General features: G+C 41.9%; 1 pseudogene; it reads right to left on the bottom strand.

Moving 5' to 3' along the window:
- Window positions 1–386: 386 nt before the first annotated feature.
- Window positions 387–1,361, bottom strand: LOC149015645 (putative LRR receptor-like serine/threonine-protein kinase At3g47570 pseudogene; annotated as a pseudogene).
- Between the last annotated feature and the right edge of the window lie 4,964 nt (window positions 1,362–6,325).

Here is a 6,325-nt window from a genome sequence, read left to right as displayed (position 1 = left end):
GATTCCTTACAGCAAAACCAAATTGATGAACCAGTTAAATCAAGAACCGAGTACAATCCCATAATAAAATACAGGAAATTAGTAATAATAGTAATCAAAAGAATATGTAAATCACAAGAAACTTGGGATGTTTATTCCAATGAAAGTAGAAGCTAACTGGAGAGACATAAATACTCATTTTAGTTTAATTGTTTCTATGAAAGAAACTCACCAAAAGACAATTAGAATTCTTTAACAACTGGTTATCGTCGCCATTTGCAGAAGACTCCACCAATTACTTAAAATTTCTCCTTTTATTATTGACCTTGAACTTGCTCATAGAAATCCACATATATCCTACATGACCATAGAATAGTCAGTTCTAGACTTCTACTTATATAGTTATATTACTCCTAACATAAAAAATAAAAATAAAAATAAAAATCATATTCACCTTCTAGTTAGGTATAGTTCTTCTGAATTGATTGAGTCATGCTTCATGAAAAAATATTCTTGATTACATGTAGTTCCTTCACAACATCATTCATTTGCATACGTTCTCTGGGCAACTCCATGGAGCACCGTAATGCAATCTCAATTATTGAAGACACACAATCATGCAATTTCTCTATCATATGACTAGGACCTTCAATTTCGTTAACAATACCCTCTTCAATTTCTTCTCTATGTTCTCCCTTGCCTAAGAATGTGGGATCCAAAATTTGCATCATGCATGCAGGTAAAGCTGCCTTTGCAAAGTCATGGAGGTTCAAGTCACCAATAAACATTTGATCTATTGGCCTTTTTCCAGTGAACATTTCTAGTAAAAGAATACCATAGCTATACACATCCACTGATGTAGTTGCCCTTCCACCCATGCCATATTCTGAAATTACAAATCTCTTGCTATTAGTATGGCAATTAGAGATTTCATATATAACACACAAAAACTATAGTTTGGATATAGAAATTGTGATCACAAATGGGTATAGATATTGTGATCACATTACCCAAATTAGCTATTTTATCAAATTGGATTGGTTCAAATAAAACATAGATTTATTACCTGGTGCAACATAGCCAATAGATCCTTTTAATCCAATCGTACTAGTTTGATCCTGAGATGAATTGTCTTTGTGATCTAAAAGTATCTTCGCCAAACCAAAATCACTAACATGCGCAACCATATCATGGTCAAATAGAATATTGCTTGGCTTTAGATCACAATGAACAATTGTGATATAGGAGTGGTAATGAAGGTAATCCAATGCAAAAGCAACATCAATTGCAATGTTCAATCTTTCAAGAATATTTAAATTTCTTGATCGATAGTGTGCCTCTACTGGCAGATGCAGCCATTCATCTAGGCTTCCATTAGCCATGAACTCATAAACAAGGGCCTTGAAATCTTTTCCTTTTGAATCAAGACTTGAACAACAAGTTAAAATGTGGACAAGATTTCGCTGCCGAATGTTTCTTAGAGAATTACATTCAGCTGTAAAGCTCTTGTATGATTTTGAGTTTTGAAGGTTGAGTACCTTGATTGCAACAGTAGTTTCACCTCGGTTGATAATCCCTTTATATACAGAGCCAAATCCACCAGAACCTATGAGATTAGTTGAAGAAAATCCTCTAGTAGCTTGAAAGAACTCCTTGTAAGAAAGATTTAAGAATTGATAACCACTTGATGGTGCAGATGGAGGTTTGCTTTTTGATCTTCTTATCCAATAGAGAGTAAGAAAGGAGAATATCAAAATAAAACCAAGAACCACACCAGCTACTATCAAAACTACTCTAGAAAGATTGGATCTTTTTGTTTTTGGTAGATCTTTGTTTTTTGTTTGGTTGTTGTTTGTTTTTTTTTGTTGGTGATTTTAGGATAAAAATCGGTTTTGGTTGGGGGGGGCCGGGGGGGGGGGGTGAGACGGGAGAGAACCGAATCGCTCCCGAGCGAACCGGATCCAGAAGATGGCTTGCTGAAGAAGAAAGCTTATTCGGCTGCAAGCGTGCCCTAATCCTACTGATGGATTACGGTAATCACCCTAATGATGGCAGACTCGAATTGACGGCTGCGGATAATCATTATCGAAGGGATAATCATCACATAACCTAAAGGTTATCTCAGGAGTCCTCTACTAGTCCAAACTAGTAGAAGTCTATTGCTCAACGGATCTAACTGTTAAGATCCAACGACTACCCGAAGAAGGCTCAAGTGCATCCAACGAAGGAGATTCAAAGGTACACTCTATATAAACCTCACTACCATACAAGGTGAGGGGATGGAAAAGAATACTATCTGAGACTCAGGTTCAGATACATACTGATAGACCTAAACTATCAGCGATCTGCTATCTAGATCACTTTTCCCAGTTCTTCATTCCTTAGCTCTGTTCTCCTAGCAGAGCCGTTTGTGATTAAGTTCATCAACCGACTTAGCCTTCGGAGGTGGACTCCCGACCCCCAGCGGTCGGGCCACATCCGACGTTTTCGTTTTGCAGGTCATCACGAGGAAATCTAAGGACTGAGCAGATTTTGGACGCATCAATTGGCGCCCTCTGTGGGAAACAACTTGAAAAGCCATGGTGACTAGATCAGCAGCCGCTGCACAACGCAATTCCGGTGTTCAGATCCCTGGAGCGAATAATCCAGATATTCCCCAGGAAAGCCAAAATCCTATCGAGGTAGATGGTGGCCGGGGAGGACGTAATCCTCCTCCCCGATACACTCCAAGATCAATTGGATCAGGTAAAGATTCAACTCTTGGAGGTGAGCCAAGCACTCCGCATGCTCACCAGACGATTGGTTTTACCACAAGAATCTGATCAGCGCGATTCAGGGAGAAGTGCATTGCCACGTGACTAGAGATTGGCTGAAGACCGGAATATCGGTCAGAATTTTTGTGAAGGAGACCGAGGGCTTAGGAGGATTGATGATCAACCTAGGCGAGACGATCGGTTCGACAGACCGCAAGAGAGTACAACCGATTCAAATACAAGGTTGGATACGGGGTAAGAACTCACTCACCCACCGTCGGAAGAACCGTTCGTGATGATCGAGCAGTTCGCGACGAGCGGAATGCTCGGGAAGGACTGGTTGTTCGTGATGATCGAGTAGCACGAGATGATCGTGTTAATCGAGGTCGTGATCATATTGCTGAAGATCACCCGACCCAGATTAGTCAGGAATTGGCCAACATCAATGAGAAATTAGGGCAGTTGGCTAAGGGAAGAATAACTAAGGATATTTACTCAGTCATTCGGAAGACTCCCTTTGCCGAGCCAATTGCGGGATATCGTTTCCCCGTAACTTCCGTTTGCCTACCTTTTCAACATTCGATGGCTCCGGAGATCCAACAGGCTCACATCGGCTATTACCAACGAGACCATTGCGGTTTCGTGTAATTCGATAAAATTTTATGTGGTTTTTGGTTCATCTCTCTTGGAGCAAGCACAAAAGTGGTTTTCGAACCTCCCCTACGGAAGGATCGTAAACTTTGACGAATTGGCGCGCCAATTCATAGGGCGATTTCGGGAGTGGAATACAGGTCAAGAAAACGGAAGAAACCTTGTTTCTATGTCAAACAAGGAAAGAACGAATCAATCGGAGAGTTTCGAAAAGATTCAACAAAGTGACGATGGAGATAGAAAATTTGGATGAGCAAGTAGCCAAAACTCGCTCTATTTACGGGACTCACTAATCGGAAACTCCTGGAGTTATTACTACGGGATATGCCTGCGACTTATCTTTGAGTTGGTACGAGAGATGCCGAAGCGAGGCTGAAGTCATGGAGATTCTAGATGCGCGCCAAGGAGATAATAAAGTCTCCAATAAGGAACAGAAGGCTCTGAGCAGAAGTAGAAGCCAAAGAAAAATGTCCGTGATTGTTGGAAAATCTCAGGCTTGGCGCCAAAGGTCCCCCGGTAAAAGTGAGTACACTCCATTGAATGTTCCTCGGGCTGATATTTTAAATATCCTTCAAAAGAAAAAATATTTTAAAGTGGCTGCCTAAAATTCTTTTGAAACCCGGAGAGCAGCAGGATCGAGAAAAGTATTGCCGATTCCACAAGGACTGTGGTCATTATACTAATGACTGTCGTCATCCGAAAGCGGATATTGAGAGATTAATATCTCAGGGACATTTGTCCAGTTTTGTTAGCAGAAGAAGGGAGGAGCCACGTGAGCCACGTGCGGCTGCTCCTAAAAGGGATCATTCGGTTAGTTCGGAACGATCAAGGGAGGCCCCGAAGTCTAAGAAGGGCAAGGAGGTGATTGAAGCTACTCGGTCACCAATCCTTACCATCTTCGGGGGACCAGAGCCCGAATCACTCCGGAGTCCGAAAACAAAATCCAAATTTGTTGGAACCGGAGACGACGAAGCGGAAGAAGCTGAATGGTGAAGATTCTATCACCTTTAGCGAGGAGGACGAAAGAGATGTTTGTTTACCTCATGATGATGCTATAGTCATCAAGGTAGAGATTGCACGTCGGGAAGTGCATAGAGTTTTGATTGATACAGGGTCTGCAGCTGACCTAATTTCTTACGAAGTGTATCAAAAATTGAAGGTGGATCAGAACTTGATGAAACCTTCATCCACACATCTATATGGTTTTGCGGGGGTCATCTGCGGTGGCGGAAGGATCGGTCCAGTTGGATTTATCTATTGGAAGTTTTCCTAAGGAAACAACCGTCCGAATCAATTTTTTGGTGGTCCGGGAACCGCCAACTTATAATATGATCCTCGGGCGACCATCTTTATCCAAGATAGGTGCTATTGTTTCGTCAAAGCACCTGAAGATAAAATTCCCGACTGATATGGGAATTGGTCAAGTCTACTCTGACCAGAAGATCTCTCGGCAGTGTTACATTGCCTATTTAAAAGACAAGGAGGGCCCGAGGAAGGTAACTGCCCTACCTATAGAAGTTCGAGATGATCGGGAAGAGACGAGAGATGCAAAGACCCGAACCAGTGGAGAAGCTGGAACAAATCTAGCTGTGTCACCGAGGATGAGAAAAAGATTACTTATATCGAGTCCGAACAGTGGAAGAATTTAAAGATGAGTTGAAGTTATTTCTTCAACGGAATAAAGATGTATTTGCATGGTGCTCCAAGGACATGCCGAGGAATCGATCGGGCCATTGCAGAGCACAAACTCTGGATAGATCCTAAGGCGAAACCAGTGATACAGAAAAGAAGAAATTTCTCCATTGAAAAGTATGAAGCCGTTCAAAGCGAAGTTGAAAAACTCAAGAATTCTGGTTTCATAGAACCAATTGAATGCCCAACTTGGTTGGCCAACGTGGTAATGGTAAAAAAGGCGAATGGGAAGTGGAGGATGTGTACAGACTACACAGATCTTAACAAGGCTTGCCCAAAAGATTGCTATCCGTTGCCTCGGATTGACCTCTTGATAGATGTGACTACAGGATATGAAACTTTAAGTTTCATGGATGCCTACTCAGGGTATAATCAGATCCTTATGAATAAAGAGGATGAGAAGTATACGGCTTTCATGACTGATCGTGAAAGCTATTATTACAAGGTCATGCCTTTTGGCCTGAAGAATGCGGGAGCAACATATCGGGAGGGCCGTCAACAAGATTTTCAAAGAGCTGATAGGAAAGAATGTTAAAGCTTATGTTGACGACATGCTAGTGAAAAGCTTTACAAAAGCAAATCATATTGCAAATTTGAGTGAGGTATTCTCGATCTTCGGAAATATCAAATGAAGCTAAACCCAGAAAAATGTGCCTTTAGAGTCTCCTCGGGCAAATTTTTGGGCTTCATGGTATCATAGAGGGGAATTGAGGCTAATCCTGCCAAAATACAAGCTCTAATTGATATGGAGGCTCCCAAAACTGTTCGTGATGTGCGGTGTTTACCAGGGAGAGCTTGCTTTAAATCGATTCATCTCCAAGTCGCGGAGAAAAATGTTTGCCTTTCTTCAAGGCACTTAAAGACCTGAAGGGCAGTAAGGAAGCAAAATGGACTAAAGAGTGCGCGAAAGCTTTCAAGGAGTTAAAAGAAGCACTTGGACAACCACCGATCCTGTCCGGACCAGGAGAAAGGGAAATATTACGGCTATATCTAGCGACGTCCCTTTCAGCGGTCGGTGCAGTACTTGTTCGTGAAAAAGATAAAAAACGGTGGCCGATTTACTATGTAAGCCACGTGTTGCTAGATACGGAGATAAGATATTCACGCAGATTGAGAAGCAGGCTCGGCTCTCATGATGGCCGCCGGGAAGCTAAGGCCATATTTTCGAGCTCATCCAATTGAGGTATTTACAACTTTTCCTCTTAGTAAAGTTCTTAATAAACCTGATTTGTGCGGAAGGATGGTGTCTG

The sequence above is a fragment of the Hakea prostrata genome, chromosome 5 (genome assembly GCF_041222555.1).
Source record: "Hakea prostrata isolate BN-2017 chromosome 5, UWA_Hpros_2, whole genome shotgun sequence".
Classification (NCBI taxonomy): domain Eukaryota; kingdom Viridiplantae; phylum Streptophyta; class Magnoliopsida; order Proteales; family Proteaceae; genus Hakea; species Hakea prostrata.
This window is presented reverse-complemented; position numbering and strand designations above follow the sequence as displayed.